Source organism: Euprymna scolopes, chromosome 23 (assembly GCF_053919585.1).
Source record: "Euprymna scolopes isolate OS-2025 chromosome 23, ASM5391958v1, whole genome shotgun sequence".
In the NCBI taxonomy this organism is placed as follows: domain Eukaryota; kingdom Metazoa; phylum Mollusca; class Cephalopoda; order Sepiida; family Sepiolidae; genus Euprymna; species Euprymna scolopes.
In genome coordinates, this window is record NC_136504.1 from 113,063,819 (window position 1) to 113,084,639 (window position 20,821).

General features: G+C 38.3%; 1 long non-coding RNA gene across 1 annotated transcript; it reads right to left on the bottom strand.

Moving 5' to 3' along the window:
• Positions 1-1,184: 1,184 nt before the first annotated feature.
• LOC145246130 (uncharacterized) lies at positions 1,185-6,074 on the bottom strand. Its single transcript, XR_013863098.1, has 2 exons — positions 2,303-6,074; positions 1,185-1,860 (listed from the first exon to the last, which is right to left on the bottom strand). It is a non-coding gene; the product is annotated as an uncharacterized LOC145246130 (long non-coding RNA).
• Positions 6,075-20,821: the final 14,747 nt, after the last annotated feature.

Sequence of the window (20,821 nt, forward strand, 5' to 3'; positions counted from 1 at the left end):
ACTAGCTATCACTAGCAATAACCAGATGTGGGGGCAACCCCACATAACTGACCATAAACCAGCTCCCATTTCCCACCTCACGGGAGCTAGTCCCCTTTTTCCCTTCCCCCTCCCTTCACTCCTCACATAAAAAATCGGCCTTGTGCCTAATTTGCTCGGTGGGGGAGCAAATAAATACCATCTGTTCCGGCAGATACTGCAAGCTATGACTAGCTATGACTAGCAAAGACCAGATGTGGGGACAACCCCACATGTCTGACCTTTAACCAGCTCCCATTTCCACCTGTCGGGAGCTGGTCCCCTTTTCCCCTTCCACCTCCCTTCACTCCACACATTATAAATTGGCCTTGTGCCTAATTTGCTCGGTGGGGGAGCAAATAAATACCATCTGTTCCGGCAGATACTGCAAGCTATGACTAGCTATGACTAGCAAAGACCAGATGTGGAGGCAACCCCACATCCCTTACCATTAATCAGCTCCCATTTCCAACCTATCGGGAGCTGGTCCCCTTTTTCCCTTCCCCCTCCCTTCACTCCTCACATTAAAAATCGGCCTTGTGCCTAATTTGCTCTCTGGGAGAGCAAATAAATACCAAATAGTATCTGTTCTTCAGATGCTGCAAGCTATGACTAGCAATGACTAGCAAAGACCAGATGTGGGGGCAACCCCACATACCTGACCTTTAACCAGCTCCCATTTCCCACCTCTCGGGAGCTGGTCCCCTTTTCCCATTCCCCCTCCCTTCACTCCTCACATTAAAAATCGGCCTTGTCTCTAATTTGCTCGGTGGGGGAGCAAATAAACACCATCAGTTCCGACAGATACTGCAAGCTATGACTAGCTATGACTAGCAAAGATCCGATGTGGGGGCAACTCCACATGCTTTATACCACTATCAGCCGGTCACCGAGGTGTGACCGACAGACGTGTTATAGTAAATGTCTTAAAGCGGTCTCATGAAGATATGAAGATGGGCCAGTCATTAGGGTCTGTGTAGTAAGAAGAAAATCATACCTGAGATGTTGGATCTGGGTGTGGCTGCTTTCTTTTCTCAAGATGATCTCTTCACCCTGGTGGCATTCTGGTGGGAATCTTCATCTCCCTGTCCTCAGGGCCGCCTTTCGACTTCAGACATTTATGAAGGCATTCATGGCAGACACAAGAAAAATGACACGCGACACAATTGTAATATACATAAGGTATAACTAACTATTTTATTTTACATTAGAGATACAATATATATTACAAAAAAAAACAATTTACAATTAATTTTTACAATTGAAACTGGATAATAGACTTTTCGAAGCTAACTAACCTACCCTAACTAGTGTTGAGGGAGGGGGTCTCCCCCTCCCATTTACGGAGAGACAAAATATGCGTCTTCACATCATGGTGGTCGTGCAGGAAAGAGACAGAAAGATAGCAAGGGGATTATGGGAAGGGGTTTCTTTGTATCTCTACGCTCATGGACAATTTACCACCCGTCCATGCTGCAGAGTGTGTTAGAAACAGTGGCACAAGGAAATAGTGCCACATCCCTCCCTATGCTATCCGAAATTTATGAGCATTCATAAATTTCAGAAGTCCCTAATTTTCCGTGAATGGTGCGTCAACCGGCCGTCAGCAATCAATGTCCCCATGCTCTACGTTCCATCAGGAACTCAGTGAAGCAAGTTATTTTTTTCCACCAGGCTCCTGGTAGACTGGTATACTGCTTCAAATACCAGAGAGGGTAATCATCCTCGCCCTCCATCGAGGCAATGACCTCATGATTTCAGTTACTGGATTTACACTTTCTTAAGCAACCAGTATAATATTTTTTAACAAAGCCGGATTTTACGTGAGTTTATCACGCCGACCTATACGTATTTCACTAAGCCGGATTCTACGTGAGTTTATCACGCCGACCCATACGTATTTCACTAAGCCGGATTGTACGTGAGTTTATTCACGCCGACCTATACGTATTTCACTAAGCCGGATTGTACGTGAGTTTATCACGCCGACCTATACGTATTTCACTAAGCCGGATTCTACGTGAGTTTATCACGCCGACCTATACGTATTTGACTAAGCCGGATTCTACGTGAGTTTATCACGCCGACCTATACGTATTTGACTAAGCCGGATTCTACGTGAGTTTATCACGCCGACTTATACGTATTTCACTAAGCCGGATTCTACGTGAGTTTATCACGCCGACCTATACGTATTTGACTAAGCCGGATTCTACGTGAGTTTATCACGCCGACCTATACATATTTCACTAAGCCGGATTCTACGTGAGTTTATCACGCCGACCTATACGTTTTTTAATTTAGTCTGCATAACATTATTTTCGTAACTGGACTTACGCTCCCTTCAGCAACCAGTATAATGTATTTTAACCAAGTCGGAGTTACGTGACCTCATCACGCCGACCTATATGTATTCCAAGTTATTACTTCAGTTACTGGACTTACGCTCTCTTCAGCAACCAGTATAATGTATTTTAGATAAGTCGGGGTTACGTGACCTCATCACGCCGACCTATATGGATTTTAGTAAAACCTCGGTCTTCAGAGGATCTAATCCAATTAATTCTGTTAGAGCAAGGAGTCTGCCGCCGAGCGACCAATAAAAACTATCCACCACGGAATATTTATTAATTATATAAAGAATTAATTAAGAAGGGCACTCAGCCTTCATGAGTTAGAATACTCAATTAGGGGGAAAAAAATTTCCAAAAATAAACAATTCAGAAACCTGGTATACATTAAATCAATGAAATAGGGTGTTAACAATTTTTTTTCTTAAAAAGAAAACATTTTAAAAAAATCATTTCAGAGCACCTCGGTCACAATTAGAATTTGTTTACACAATGCAAACGCATTTCAGTTATTACATTCATAATTAACTTTTTCCCAAATTTCAGGGTACATTTAAAAAGTATATGTACTTTTTCAAAACTTGATTTACAAAAGATCATTAAAATTTAATTCCAAAATTTAAAAATTATTTCAAGTATTTTGGTTCATCGTTAAAATCAATTTATGTTAGTTAACTTCTTTCCAAAGTAAGTCATTTATTACTTTAAAAACAATCTTCTCAAAAGGTCATAAACTTCGAATAGACCCATTTTTCGTAATACAATTCAAAAATTATTCCAAACATTTGGTTCATTATTAAAATTAATCTTCCGAAAAGATCATAGACAATTCATTTTGAATCAATTCACCCTTCACAATGAGATTCAGAAACATCCCAAATTTTTCATTTCGTAATTATTATTTTTAAAATTCAGTGTACATTTAAAGTTATTTAATTGATTCTTAAAAATCATTTCTTCTTATAGGTCATTATCAAGGTCATTTCGAATTAATAAACTCCCGCCACACCTGGGAGTCACATTAGTTAACGACCAGTTCTGTATAGTTAACAGCTCGAAAAAATTAAAGTTTCAATTAAAGAGAGATCTTTCTAGACTGAGGAAATCTTTTTTTTTTTCTTAATAATTAATTCAATTTTACGTATATACTCCTCAGTCAATATTTCAGGGACCCCTATCATACGGTCCAATTTCAAATAAACCTTCAATTAAAGAATTTGCTCGAATAATTCTTCCTTAAAATCATCTAGAGTTCAGGAAAATCTCTTTCGTTAGTCAAACAATATTTCCTTAGAAATTATTAAAAATTCAGAGAATATTCGAAATGTAATAGCGTAATTTTTCTTTAAGAAAAACTATGAACATTTCAGAGAACTCTTAAAAAATTAACGTAATCATGTAACAGTTGGCTTTTCCAAACACTCGAAGACTTCAAAAAAGTACTTTAAGTGCTGTTTGAATAATCGTCTCAGTTTTTATTTTTAATAAAAACCAATTGAAGACATCATTTAATGTAATTAAACGAAGCATAAATAATTTTGTTCTTTAAACCTGGTAGAAAAATTTAAAAAACTCCAAGTCAATTCGTTATTATATGCCCTCCTGCAATCAGCCATGGGGGGTTAGCTATACACTCATTAAAACGCAAGAGTAGAGAGAGAGAATGAGGGGGAAAGAAGGGGATAGAGACAGAGCGATGCCATTACACACCCTACCACCCTCATAACACTATTACGTAATCTCACAAAAAAAAAAAAACTCGATTTTAAAAGTCACTCTCTCGTCCCCAAAAAAGCTTGCAGAGGGTGAAAGAATGGTAGACAACACGAGAGGTGGAGAAAGAGAGGAAGAGAAACAGAGGCAAGTCGCATTGTTCCCCCACCCATCCCTCAACACCCTCACAAACACCATGACGAGGTCATCTTCGCTTCTTTCCCATGTGCGGCCATTGTTTCAAAAAATGAGTGACAGGTAGACATTAAACATTTCTACGAGCTTAAAAAAAAAAAGAAGAAAATAGAAAAACAATCTTATTTGGAACAATTTTGTAAAATACATTCTAACACAAAACTTTCATATTATCTAACCCCAATTTTTTTTTTTACCAGTAACATTTTTTCTTTTTAAACAGACAAAACATCAATAAAAGAAACATTATCAATTAAAAAAAAAAATGTCCCCTTATGTTTCAGCTTTACTGTTACCTAACCTGAAAAATAAACACATCAACTGTTCATGGAATAAAATGTAATGTAAAAGTTCTATTTTTTCAAATCTGAATCTAACACTTGCAAAGTCAAAAGAATTTTTTAAAAAGTCCTATATTTTTATAAACCTGAAATAAAGATCAGATAAAAAATGTTAGGTATCCTTTATTTTATTTCCTTTTTTTTTTTTAAATTTATTTTTCGAGCTTCGTGTTTGAAGGATTTTTTTTTTTTTTTTCTTTCATGTAATAACAAGATTCATAGATATACACACATATCGATATATATCCGGAGAGAGACAGAAAGAGAGAAAGCGTGAGAGAGAAAGAGATATTGCATATTCTAGAGACACTTTTTTCTCGTCTCTGTTTTTTTTTTTGTGTGGGACACATTTCTTACTTTTTTTTTCGAAGGGTTACTTTCAATACTCTTTTTTTTTTCTTTTTTTTTTTAAACCGATCTTTTGTAAACTGTTTTTTTTTTTTTTTTTTTGTAGGTGCAAGACAATTTTTTGTTCAGGTTCTGAATTTTCTTTTTTGAGTGCGTTTTTTTTTTTTTTTTTTTTTTTTTGTGCGCGTGTGTACTGGTCTGCCATTTTTTTAAAATTTTGCCAGAAATAATAGTTTTTTCCGTTTTTAAAGACCGTGGACCATTTTTTTTTTATTCGATTCGTCTAGTGGTCGTTATTTTTGGTTGTGCCGTGGGTTTAAGGGTCGAAATTATTTCCATGCTGGGAAACAATATGTTCTGGTCATAGTGCATCATTTATACTGCGACACAGATGCGACGAGATCCGTCTGGTAATTAACCAGGGTCAATCCTGCGTCTTAAGGCAACCATTTATGCCACGATCAGCCGGTCACCGAGGTGTGACCGACAGACGTGTTATAGTAAATGTCTTAAAGCGGTCTCATGAAGATATGAAGATGGGCCAGTCATTAGGGTCTGTGTAGTAAGAAGAAAATCATACCTGAGATGTTGGATCTGGGTGTGGCTGCTTTCTTTTCTCAAGATGATCTCTTCACCCTGGTGGCATTCTGGTGGGAATCTTCATCTCCCTGTCCTCAGGGCCGCCTTTCGACTTCAGACATTTATGAAGGCATTCATGGCAGACACAAGAAAAATGACACGCGACACAATTGTAATATACATAAGGTATAACTAACTATTTTATTTTACATTAGAGATACAATATATATTACAAAAAAAAACAATTTACAATTAATTTTTACAATTGAAACTGGATAATAGACTTTTCGAAGCTAACTAACCTACCCTAACTAGTGTTGAGGGAGGGGGTCTCCCCCTCCCATTTACGGAGAGACAAAATATGCGTCTTCACATCATGGTGGTCGTGCAGGAAAGAGACAGAAAGATAGCAAGGGGATTATGGGAAGGGGTTTCTTTGTATCTCTACGCTCATGGACAATTTACCACCCGTCCATGCTGCAGAGTGTGTTAGAAACAGTGGCACAAGGAAATAGTGCCACAGCTTGACCTTTAACCACCTCCCATTTCCTACCTCTCGGAGGCTGGTCCCCTTTTCCCCTTCCCCCTCCCTTCACTCCTCACATTAAAAATTGGCCTTGTGCCTAATTTGCTCGGTGGGGGAGCAAATAAATACCATCTGTTCCGGCAGATACTGCAAGCTATGACTAGCAAAGACCAGATGTGGGGGCAACCCCACATGCCTGACCATTAACCAGCTCCCATTTCCCACCTCTCGGGAGCTGGTCCCCTTTTTCCCTTCCCCCTCCCTTCACTCCTCACATTAAAAATCGGCCTTGTGCCTAATTTGCTCAGTGGGGGAGCAAATAAATACCATCTGTTCCGGCAGATGCAGCTTTTCTTGACCTTTTGGCCAAGATCAAAGTGTAGTATCTGTTCCGGCAGATACTGCAAGCAAAGACCAGATGTGGGGGCAACCCCACATGCCTGACCTTTAACCAGCTCCCATTTCCCACCTCTCGGGAGCTGGTCCCCTTTTTCCCTTCCCCCTCCCTTCACTCCTCACATTAAAAATCGGTCTTGTGCGTAATTTGCTCGGTGGGGGAGCAAATAAATACCATCTGTTCCGGCAGATACTGCAAGCAATGACTAGCTATGACTAGCTATGACTAGCAAAGACCAGATGTGGAGGCAACCCCACATGCATGACCTTTAACCAGTTTCCATTTCCCACCTCTCGGGAGCTGGTCCCCTTTTCCTTTCCCCCTTCCTTCACTCCTCAAATTAAAAATTGGCCTTGTGCCTAATTGGCTCGGTGGGGGAGCAAATAAATACCATCTCTTCCGGCAGATACTGCAAGCTATGACTAGCAAAGACCAGATGTGGGGGCAACCCCACATGCCTGACCATTAATCAGCTCCCATTTCCCACCTATCGGGAGCTGGTCCCCTTTTTCCCTTCCCCCTCCCTTCACTCCTCACATTAAAAATCGGCCTTGTGCCTAATTTGCTCTCTGGGAGAGCAAATAAATACCAAATAGTATCTGTTCTTCAGATGCTGCAAGCTATGACTAGCAATGACTAGCAAAGACCAGATGTGGGGGAAACCCCATATGCCTGACCATTAACCAGCTCCCATTTCCCACCTCACGGGAGCTGGTCCCCTTTTTCCCTTCCCCCTTCCTTCACTCCTCACATTAAAAATTGGCCTTGTGCCTAATTGGCTCGGTGGGGGAGCAAATAAATACCATCTGTTCTTCAGATGCTGCAAGCTATGACTAGCTATCACTAGCAATAACCAGATGTGGGGGCAACCCCACATAACTGACCATAAACCAGCTCCCATTTCCCACCTCACGGGAGCTAGTCCCCTTTTTCCCTTCCCCCTCCCTTCACTCCTCACATAGAAAATCGGCCTTGTGCCTAATTTGCTCGGTGGGGGAGCAAATAAATACCATCTGTTCCGGCAGATACTGCAAGCTATGACTAGCTATGACTAGCAAAGACCAGATGTGGGGACAACCCCACATGTCTAACCTTTAACCAGCTCCCATTTCCACCTGTCGGGAGCTGGTCCCCTTTTCCCCTTCCACCTCCCTTCACTCCACACATTATAAATTGGCCTTGTGCCTAATTTGCTCGGTGGGGGAGCAAATAAATACCATCTGTTCCGGCAGATACTGCAAGCTATGACTAGCTATGACTAGCAAAGACCAGATGTGGAGGCAACCCCACATCCCTTACCATTAATCAGCTCCCATTTCCAACCTATCGGGAGCTGGTCCCCTTTTTCCCTTCCCCCTCCATTCACTCCTCACATTAAAAATCGGCCTTGTGCCTGATTTGCTCGGTGGGGGAGCAAATAAATACCATCTGTTCCGGCAGATACTGCAAGCAAAGACCAGATGTGGGGGCAACCCCACATACCTGACCTTTAACCAGCTCCCATTTCCCACCTCTCGGGAGCTGGTCCCCTTTTCCCATTCCCCCTCCCTTCACTCCTCACATTAAAAATCGGCCTTGTCCCTAATTTGCTCGGTGGGGGAGCAAATAAACACCATCTGTTCCGACAGATACTGCAAGCTATGACTAGCTATGACTAGCAAAGATCCGATGTGGGGGCAACTCCACATGCTTGACCTTTAACCACCTCCCATTTCCCACCTCTCGGAGGCTGGTCCCCTTTTCCCCTTCCCCCTCCCTTCACTCCTCACATTAAAAATCGGCCTTGTGCCTAATTTGCTCGGAGGGGGAGCAAATAAAAACCATCTGTTCTTCAGATACTGCACTCCTATTTCTTGTTCTCTTTCGGTGAAGGAGAAATCCTTCACGACTGAGACAATTTTTATTTTTGTACCTTTTCTCCACGTTAAAAAAACGACACTGGTGTCTAACTCTGTCCCGTGGGAAGGCATAGTAAATAGGTACAACAATTAAGAAATATTGAACCCAAAAGTAGTTGGTCTCCTGCGTTGGAATCGAGTGGTAAGCCTTTTCCTGCGAGCCGGCCCACAATCGACAAAACTGGACTGCGATGGTTCGAGATACATTTCGTGTTCAGAAGGAAGCCGGCGCAATCCAACCTGGATGATATCAGCTAAAGGTACAAGTAAGTGAATAATCCCCATCGGTTTAGACTTCACACCAAACGACAACAATATCGGATGTATACTTCCCCTCTCTCCACGAGAGGCTGATGCTTCAGCCAAATATTATGAACAAAATAAAAAGGGAAAAACACAAAATCTTTTTCTATAAATAATGTTTAACAACGAAAATGTCAGAAAAACTATTTTAATTATTTAATAAAAAATTGTATAACATTCTCCGATTTGCTAAATGTAATATTAAACTGCTTTTTTGGTTTCTATCTTGAAGCACTTAATCTTCTCTGATTACATTTAATGTAAATCCTTGTTTAATGCATAGTATAAATATATAGAAATCACGCTGGAATAGAAGCATTAAAAATCCGTTTTAGTATTAAATGTGTACTTATTATTAATCCAAATGTTAACAAACTAAGATTATAATTTATTACAATAAATTTCATTCATGTCTGAAGATTACTAGGCAATGGTCTGGGGCCTTAGCTTTCTTCTCCTAGTGTGAGACATCATCCTGTATGTAGCCTCAAGTTTTGACAGGCTTCTTGGCTTGACCATTACTCCTGATCTTAAATGGAACACGTACATCAAATCTGTTGCCAAGGCCGCTGGAAAAATGGTGGGATCTTTCTATCGATCCAGTAGATATCTCACTGCTGATGCAATTCTCTATCTATATAAGAGCCAGGTACGTCCAAGGATGGAATACTGTGTCCAAATCTGGGCAGGAGCTGCTAGAAAGGACTTGTCCTGCCTTGATAGAGTTCAAAATAGACTTCGTAGCCTCGTAGGAGATGTCCTTTTCTCTTCCTTGCAACCTCTATCTCACAGAAGAGATGTTGCGAGTTTGTCTCTGATGTATCGTTATTTTCATGGAAAGTGTTCGACTGAGCTTCAATCTATGGTCGCCCCTCGCAAAACTTTCACAAGAAACACTCGTCTAGCTGTAAACACTATCAATAATTCCCCCCACTCTTTATCTGTGCCTAAACCTAAACGTAGATTCCATGAACAAAGCTTTTTTCTTAGAACTGCACGCCTGTGGAATTGTCTTCCGTTTTCCTGCTTTCCGGCTGACTACAATATGGTTGTGTTCAAGTCTAACGTAAATAAGTTCTTGATGAGCCGTTCCATATAAGTTATCAAATTTAACAAATTTTCATTGCTATGGATTATTATATTGTCCAATTTCTACTGTACACTCTTTAACCCTTATCCTTGAGTGGCCTCTTGGCCTTGATAATGTGTTGATACCTATGAAAAAAAAAAAAAGAAAAAGTCCAATGTGTCAATGTGAACAAGTTCTAATTGAATCGTCCCCCTAAGTAATCCAAGTTACAAAATTCACACTGTTTACTATGCTAAAATCACAATGACTAATGTATACCTATTAACCCTTATCCTCGAGTGGCCTCTTGGCCTTGATAAGTGGTGACACTCATGTAAAAAAAAAAGCATATGCGAATCAGTAGGGATTGTATCTTCGTAACAGTCTCTGCTGGGTTCTGCCCTCTCTTTTATACCCCATAATATATATATATATATATATATATATATATATATATAGAGAGAGAGAGAGAGAGAGAGAGAGTTGGTAAAACTGGTAATTAGTAAAAACCTGAAGAGAGTGCTCAATACTATTGCAGGGCAAATATGTGATTTATTTTTTTATTACTGTTTTATCTGTTTGGTTACATATGTTTTGGATATTGGACCGTGTTTAGGATCTAACAGCCTCGTCAGACCTTACAGAAATGGTTGGTTAGTATCAGGAAGAATTGTTTTTAGAAGGAATACGAGAAAAATAAAAGGAAAAGAAAAGGAAGGGGGTTTGGGGGTTCCCCCCTATTATCTCCTACCCAAACCCCCCTCATTTTTCTTTCTCTTTTTTTTCTCGTATTCCTTCTAAAAACAATTCTTACTAATACTAACCAATAATTTCTTTAAGGTCTTACGAAGCTGTTAGATCGTAAACACGGTCCAATATCCGAAACATATGTAACCAAACAGATAAAATTGTAATAAAAAAATCAAAACACACACACACACACACACATATATATATATATATATATATATATATATATATATATATATATATATATATATATACTAGCAAAAGTACCCGTCGTTGACTGGGTTCAAAAACAGCCTACAGAATATGGACTCTGATTTATGAAAGTATGATAGGTTATTAAAAGGAAAGGTTGTAAAGAGACAGCTTCGAATTTGGGGGTATCAAAACCAAAGCAAAATATGATGAAAGTAAAAATAAAATAGATAAACCCCATAATTTATTATACTATACTTCTTCACAGTGAAACACTTATGACAATATTCTGTGGATCTATATTAAAAAAAACAAACGTGTTAAACTTTGTGACATATATGGAGGTCAGGTGCGAACGAACACCCAATAATTTTATTATACTATTTTTCTTCAAACTGAAACATAATTATCAAAGTATACTTACGCAGATTGTTATGAAAAGTTTGTGCCTATTTCTAATCTATGGAGGCCAGGCGCGAACGCAGACCCAACAATTTTATTATACCATCTACGGCAACACATCAAAGGCCATTAATGACAATGTTCTCTCTGATTCTCTCTCCTATGAGCTTGAGCGCGTGGTACAGTGGGGGAAGAGGTGGCTTGTTACAACATACTTATCAAATTATTATTACATACATCTATATCAAAACCTCTTGTAAACGTTTTTTTATTTTTATTTTTTTTTATTTCCATATTTTGTGGACTAGGCGCGAACGCAGACCCCACAATTTTAATGAACCACCGTTCTGCCAGATCAAACATACCCATTCATGTGTCTCGATACATCTTCTATCATTATATGTTATTAGTTTTCTATAATAGTCAACTATATAGGAGCCTATTCGTAACCAGACAAACACACACACAAATGTTCAGCTTTATATATATATATATATATATATATATATATATATATATTAATAATATGGCGTGTGTGTTTTTTATTTATTTTGTATGTCACGCTTACATTCGAGTGACTGTCGTTTAATTCTTATATACTTCTATTTTTTGTAAGAACTAATTTTACCAAAAATTCTTCATTAGTTTTTGTTTTGGTTATAGATGATGGCACTGCAGTAATCAATTTTTTTATAAATAATTCTATCAAGAATATTCATATTTGTTTTCATTTTCGATTATAGCTGAAGGAAATCAAATGATATATATACGTATATATATATATATATGTGTGTGTGTGTGTGTGTGTGTATATATATATATATATATATATATATATATATATATATATATATATATATATATATATATGTGTGTGTGTGTGTGAAATGCTCTCTTGCATTTTTATTATTTTTTAGAGTGGTTGCTGGCAGTTCTGAAAACAGGTTTGGTCTCAGTACATCTATTACGTTGGTAGCTATGGAAAAAGTGATTTCTGTGCGCGATGGTAGCAGCACATTCTGAAGAGAACCATGGCTGGCTGTTAGGTTTTATTTGGATTTTTTATGGCATGAATCGGTCTATGCCTACAATTAACCATTCATTCAGGTCTGATACCATAGAGGACACATCCTTTTTAAACATGGAATGCAGAGGTAGATCAGATATAAATGTACGCAAGCTATCCAAGTCAGCCATAGAGTATCGATATACAGTATGGTGGAGAGGTACGTCTGAAGACTTATTACATTTCATATTTATCTTAACTGATACAAACCAAGTGGTCGGAAGATCACAGAGGAGATAGAACGGAACATGAACCTAGCTCCGGGGAAGTTGTGAGAAAAATGTCTAGGAGACTTGTATACTGACCGGCAGTATCGGGCACATGGGTGGGTTCGTGAACTATTTATGTGAGGTCATAGGCAATGGCAAAATCATAACAGAACCTCCCCTTATCATCTGTCTTGTTTGAGTGGGTCAGCCATTCCACATTGTGGACATTGAAGTCACCACAAATGTGAATGTTAGCCGAAGGATGAGTAGACAGGGTGTGGTCAATTTTCTCGACCACAATAATATCAGGGCGTCTCCATTTACGCTGAACATCCACAGAATTCCAACACCAATATATTACATATGAAATAGTCCGCTGTGGAATTTCCACTGATCCAGTTCATATATATATATATATATATATATATATATATATATATATATATATATATATATATATATATATAATGCTCTCTATCTTAGGTGAGCATTTGGGAAGTGATATCCAAATTACCATTAGCGTATGAAGCGTAGCTCTTTGTCTAAACAAATTGAGCCGAAATACTTTGGACAATGTCGAAACATTGCTAATTCATTGCCTGCATATCAGCAGCCATATAGCACAACAGTTAGAAGCCTCGACTGTCGTTTGGGTGATCGGGTTTCGATCCTGTCTTGAGATAGTTGCTTGTTAAGCCGCACAAATGAGCTGTGAAACAACGATACAGTACTGTATGTTGATCTCTCTCTTTCTCTTTCTCTCTCTCTATAAAGAGAGAAAGACCATGTCGCAGGGTATTACAGAATATATATCACAGAGTCTACAACAACCAATCATAATTCTTGTACACTAAGATATTGATATCGTCCAACATTGTCATTTTTATATTTATTGATATCCAATTCTCAGGTGTAGACAAATTGGACGTGTCTTTAAAACTGCCAGCCAAATCTTAGATTACAAGATAGACTACCAACTTAAATAAATAACCGTCTCATCTACGATAGAATATAATTCATAAATTGCCAAATATAAGTCGAGCAAAATAGTCAGTTTTATTCCGTTGCCAAAGAAGGGACAATTCCACAAATCTACCCTAAATTAAAGCTGACATAATATTCGTCGTAATTAAATTTTTTCCGAGCGGAAATAAATTCGACAATCGACAAAGTTAGACGGAATGACGGGGCTATACAATTACAATGTCTCCACCTGTGTTTCCTTATCTTATTTAGTTCTTTTTCGAAAATAAATGAGAAAGGTCAAGGCCTAATAGATTTATTCGAATTATATTTAAAGGAGATGTGACAGGATTTTTCCTTTTTGGCCCACACGTCGTTATCGATATGTGCGTATTTACGATGTCTTCTATTAAATAAGAGAGACTTTGCCTTCCTGTGAATGTCTGCTCCTGTGCTCGTTCCCTGTGGACTCGAAAGCGGCCGGGTAGATTTTTATGAAATTTTACACGGATGTACTTTATGTGATTGGCAGTGTTCTTAGAGAGGGTTTATGAGAATATCTTCTACAGTGTGGAATGATAAAATTGTCGCCTTGATAAAGACGACATTATTCTATTTCTCTTTGATAAAAACCGATTTTCTTTTGTTCGTTGTTGCGGGCCATCTACTACTTGACCAGATGTGTACAAATCCTAACAACGATAGAAGCATGCTATTATGTCTAAAAGTGAAACAATGCTAAACGACCAAGATCGGTGATGTGACGCTGTATAACTCATGCTCTACACTAATCCACGTTATGACAAAGGATAATAGCCGGCACGCTAAAAATGCAAGTCCGGACGATTCAAGGAATAATAGGGACGTGTGCCCCGTGTGATGAAAACAAAGTTTTGGGCCACGGTTATGGTCTTTGGTGTGGTTTCACGTGAGGGCCATATACTATCTCATATCTTCGAAGTCAGCTTGAAAGTCAACACCAAAGTGTACCTGGATGGGCTGAAATGTGTGGCGGTCCCCTGGTGCAATAAGGTGGCTGCTGGCAGACTCTTTGTGTGGCAGCAGGACTTGGCGCCAACCCACAAGTCCAAAGAGACCCAGATTTTGGATTCAGAAGGTGCTACGACTTTGTACCCTTCTCTCATTGGCCCCCTTCCTTTCCCAGCCTGAACCCGTTTGATTACTTCGTTTGATAATACGTCGAGAACATCACCAACATGACCTCCTACAACACCAAAGCCAGTCTGATTGCCGTCATCCAACGAGTATTCTCCAAGCTCCCGCCGACTCTTATGGAAAAGACATGCTCCCAGTTCCGGATATGTATTAAGGCGGTAACTTAAGCTGAAGGCGGCTTCATTGAATATAGTTCAGCTCTACTACATAATCAAGTTTCTTGAATTTTTTTTCAATAAAAGGTTTAAAATAAAGCTGTAGTATTGTTTTCTTTGAGGCAACAATTTTATCGTTCTACCCTGTATAATATCGATAATCAATAATCGAAATGATCCAATGAAAGAAAAAACTACGATTTTGACCAAAGTTAACACCTTACACAGCCTAAAATCACAAGTGCATTTGAGATGTTTTATCATCGTATAAGCGGTAACGCCAGGCATATAAAATCAATAGTAAGCTGTTTGATATGACAGAGGCGCCTTTTAAATGAGTGTTTATTTACAGCACAATCAAAGCATGATACTTGACTTTTGCATTTTACACATTCAATTTATTATATAAAAACACTTTTATAAAATTAACAGTAGTTTCTCTACAGTGCAATGTAGACAACGATGTATTGTGGACTTAGTCACTGCGGGGAGGCACGTGGAGCTTCCTTCTGGTGTACCGTGCTCGGGCCCCAACTAGAGCAAGCAATCAATCGATTTGATTGAGAAATAGGTTATTTCATCGATTTTGATGACTATAAAAATATGGAACTGTGATTCAATACCGGGCAACATTGGTTCTCCGTGCTAGTAAAATATAATCACCTTGACACAGTCGTTCTCGCCAGATCACTGGAGTCAAGCAATGGTAAGCATGGCTAGTACCAAATTGATGACCATTTGGGAATACTAGGCACTGTATATGTGGCGGGGTAAAAGTCCTTCCACAACCACGAGCATAAAAGTGATCCCTTTTCTCCGCCATCCAATGCTTATTTTTAACGATTCATTGTATTTTTGTAATATCGGGTCTCCTTTATCTGAAATTGTATTTGACAAGAAAAAATAAAACGTACTCAACACAGATAATCACTTGGCTTGGGAATAATCTTCAGCGATTGATTGATACAGCGACACATCCGGCCGGGAAATAAATATCAGATTTAATTTATTTAAATATATTCAATAAATAAATAAATATTTTATACAAATGAAGTAATTTTATTCTCTTTATCGTCGCCTTTATATCTAGTGGTTATACACATATAAGTTTCTGACTACAAATTAAGATCAAACAAGGGGATGTTCGCGAGATTTTCTTCAAAGTTTTATTTGAAGAAAACAGAGTTAAGAGAGAGAAACTAATGTTATATTATACGTATGTATTATAATGTTATATTATACGTATATATTATAATGTTATATTATATGTATATATTATTTCGAACTTAATCTTAACTTTCTACATAATGAAATTAGGTGCACGCACGGACGGGTATCGAACTAACATTCGTGCTAGATTTCAAGTTTTGTACATTATTAGCTGTGTCTCGTTCGAACGGCTTCTAAGAAGAAACTTATCTGAAAAACCTTACTTTCCTCTCCCCTCGAAGACGTGATGTCATTCTTCATCGTCCCTCTGTTTTTCTTATGGCATTTGAATTCGGAGCAACCCCCTCAATTCAGGTCACCATGTCTTTCATCAAACTCTGGTAATCATACGTTTTTTTTTATTAGATCTACGTAGTATTCTTCTAATTCAGGCTAAATATGAATTACGTGGTAAATGACTCCACCATTATTATTATTATTGATGATGATGATGATTATTATTATTATTATTATTATTATTATTATTATTATTATTATTATTATTTAGGCATGAAGCAACTTGATGTAAGAACTAGCAAACAGCAAGTGTTAGATGGATTAATTCCGACCCAGGAAACAGCAACTGTATTTTTGTCAGAGATATCGACTGAAAAAATAACTTTTTCAAAATCTTCTATGGATATGACGTTATCTGAGCTAGATTATCCTTAAAATATGCCATTTTGGTGATGAAGACCATTCTCTTTATAAGGTTAGGTCAACAGCAAGAGCTCTGTCTTATGGGATTTTCAAACGGCAAATGTTTTTCTTCGGAGGACACGGCAAGCTGTGAAGTGCACTCGGAATATAGTTTAATCGAAAATTTTATTTTCGAATGATATTGGAGAGAGAGAGAGAGAGAGAGAGAGAGAGAGAGAGAGAAAGAGAGAGGGGGGTTGTTTCCGAATGATGTTATATAGTATGTCGAACACAAGAAAGTAGTTGTTAGTTATTTATCTGTCTGTTGTTCTACCTATATATCTATGTGTATTATTGATATATCTCTCGATCTAGTTATCTATCTATCAATGTATCTATCCATCTCGATCTATCTATCTATCTAACTGGAAAGATAAACAAGAGCTTAATATGAAGAATGTTGATAAAAAAACTGTCAAAATATAATAAAATCATATCATAGACAAGTTTACCGGAACCATCTGATCAGCTGACGGAACTACGTGTATGTTACGTGGTTCTAGTTAGCTCAGCAGAATAATTGAAGTTGGAATTTGGACGTTGAGCACGGCGGACGGTTTAACAGGTCGCCCCCCCCATCACGTGTCTCAGGATAGAGACCTAGAATTAACCACTCAAGCAAAGATTTCCTTTTCCATTCTTCTGCAATCGACACCTGGAAATTGAATAAAAACTTTATGAAATACAATCAGCGTGCTTGGAAGTGAATGAATATTCGTTCAAACAGGTTTCTGCCTCCCCTCCAAGAACAAGATGAATTTAGGTTGGATCAAGATCAACGAAGCATGAAACTAAGGTATGTCGGAAAAATGCATGTATGACACACACACACACACATACACACACATACACACACACACATGAACATTTAGACGAGCATAGCACTGTAACATAAATAGACCGTAACAATATATCATAGGGTTCATATAGTGAAGAACCACCATAGACATTTAGTGACACGTATCCACATCAGAATGGATCCTTTATCACAAGAACATATCTGCTGTGTGATGTATGGTTCCATTAAACAACAGACCCCTTTTTGGTACCCCATTATACAACATACACTACAATACAAATGTATGCCATGTTGGTTCCCTATCACACAACAATAATATTAGAGAGAGAGAGAGAGAGTTTGTTTGCGAATGATATTTGAAACAGAGAGTTATACAGCGTCACATCACCGATCTTGCTCGTTGAGCATTGTTTTACTTTTAGACATGATAGAATGCTTCTATCGCTGTTAGGATTTATACACATCTGGTCAAGTAGTAGATGGTCCGCAACATCTCTTTGTTTCACTTCACCTTTGACCTCTTACACCTCACATGACATCATTTCCTCTTTATTTTTCGCAAGGAAACAATTTCCCAAACTTCATGTCATTTCGTCCTGTTCTTAGTTCGACCCTTGACAAGATTAATACTAACTGATATAAGGTCATCAATTATGTAAAACTAAATATGTTTCTATTCAACTGAACAGTGAAATACATTGATAAATTATTATACAGAATAGTAACTAGTAGAAAATAGTAATTTTATTAATAGGTCTCTGCTTATGATGGGCAGGGGTCTATTCGTGGCTAAAGGTTAAAGAGATCGTAAAGTGGACTAGAAACGACGCCCCCAGCAGACGTAATACGCAGAGCATTAAAAGATGAATAGAATATCTAAAACAAATGTCTCAATAAGTATTAGATTACATTAGACTTGAAGCCGGTTGTGTTGTAGCCGGTTTAGCAGCCACTTAATGGTGCCTTCTTCCACAGATGGGGTATTCTCGTGAAAGAAACTTTGTTCATATAAGCTATGTTTGGTTATGGGTGGAAAAAGAACAGAAAGGATAATACTCTGCTGTGGTTGTAACTAGACGAGTTCGTGCTGTGGATGTATTACAGGGGAAACCAGCTTAGTCGAGTAATTACTATAAATATAAGGATGCAGTAGAGAAAGGTAAAACACTTTTCACGTAAAGTAGGACTTTTTTCTTTTATTCCTATAGTCGGCTGTATTATTGGTTTCTTTGAGACAACAATCTTATCGTTCCACCCTGTATAATACCGATAATCGAAATAATTTAATGAAAGAAGAAACAATATCTGATCTTTGCTGTGGTTTAAAGTTAGGGCCACATCATTTCTCTTCACATTTTCAAAGTCAACACCTAAGTGTACCTGGATGTGCTGAAGCGTGTGCTGATCAATCAGGTTGTCGATGGAAAGCCCTGGGTGAAGCAACAAGACTCAGCACCGACCGATAAGTCCAAAGAGACCCAAGCTTTGCTTCAGAAGGAGTGCTGCGCCTTTGTACCCGTCCTTCATAGCCCCCATCCTTCTCCCTCTACCTGAACTCGCTAGATTACTTCGTTTGGTCATAGGCCGAGAACATCACCAACATGACCTCCCCCCCCCACAACAACAAAGCCAGCCGCCGCCATTTACGTTCTGGACCCGTATAGAGCTGAAGATAACTATGTTGAAATGATGTTAGCTTTATAAATTAATTAAGTTACCTGAATTGAATTTTTCAGTAAAGTTTTCTTTGAGAGAAACAATTTCATCGTTCCACCCTGTATAATATCAATAATCGATAATCGAAATAATCCAATGAAAGAAAAAACAGGCGATTTTGACCAAAGTTAACACCTTACACAGCCTAACATCGCAAGTGCATTTGAGAAGTTTTATCACCTCATAAACAGTAACGCTATGCATATAAAGTAAGAGGCGCCTTCTAAATGAGTGTTTGTTTAGAGCACAATTAAAGCATAATAGTTAACTTTTGCATTTTACACTTTAATTCAATTTATTATATAAAACACTTTTATAAAGTTAACAATAGTTTCTCTACAGTGCAATGTAGACAACAATATGGTGTAGACTAAGTCACTGCGGGGAGGCACGTGAATTTCCTTCTGGTGTACCGCGCTAGGACCCCAACTAGAGCAAGCAATCAATCGATTTGATTGAAAAATGGGCTATTTCATTGATTTCGATGACAATAATGATATGGAACTGTGATTCAATACCGGGCAACGTTGGTTCTCCGTGCTAGTAGAATATAATCACCTTGACACCTTGACACACTGGTTCTCGCCAGATCACTGGAGTTAAGCAATGGTAAGTATGGCTATTACCAAATTGATGACCATTTGGGAATACTAGGCACTGTATATGTGGCGACCAGGGTGTGTTGGAACTGAGATGTAATGTGCAATGTTATTTGAGAGTCATGTTTATAGAGATATTCTAAGTAGGGAGTTGAGCATAAAAATATATGTTCAAACGACAATCATAGGAAGAGTCAAACGAAGAAGTAAATAGTAAATGAATTCCAAAGTTTAGCAGTTCGAGGGACAGATAAAGGGATGTCTCTGACATTTGCGGACCTATAGAGTGGTAGGGTGTAATTTTGCTGCTGTATGAGCGATAGGAAAAAGATTTCCGGACTAGATTGCTTTATCGATTTTGTAATTGTCGGGGCATAAAAAAGTGCGTCGAATAGCACTTTCCAAGACATGACAGCAATTTTCTTTTACTCATATTTTCCCCTTACTAAGCATAACATTACGGGCTTCTATTGTGGATCATCCCTATGAATATTAAAACGGATGTTTTAAGCTTTTAAGAGTTATCTTAAGGAGAAGTGCTTGCCAACACCCTAGAGAATCTCATCAGTATACCCTATATTTCAGGTAATCGGTCATCTCCCTCTAGGGTTCTTGTGCATCATGAGTAAGTTGTATTAAATAGAGAAATAGTCAACCACCTCAGCAAAAATAACCTTCTCAGTGACATATAATATGGTCTCCGTTCTGCTAGATCTACATTAGATGTGTTTATGGTTATGTCTCATAGGACTAGCGAATCTCTCAACGGAGGTTTCCTTTCTAGAGCAATTGCTTTTTACATATCAAATGCCATTGATAGGGTATTGCATAAAAGTCTACTTCTCAAGGTCTCTAGCTACGGTATATCTTGAAATGTGTTCTCAATTATTAAATCATCTCTCTCTCTCTCTCTCTCTCTCTCTCTCTCTCTCTCTCTCTCTCTCTCTCTCTCTCTCTCTCTGATAGGTTCATAAGAGTAGTAGTTGATGGGGAGAAATCAGAAGCTCACAGTATTAATACTGGAGTCCCTTAGGAGTCCATCCTGGACCCTACTCTCTTCCTGATCTACAACAATGATCTTCCACATCATATCCTTACATCATTGGTAGACATTTATGCTGACGACACTGCCATCAATCGGAACACTT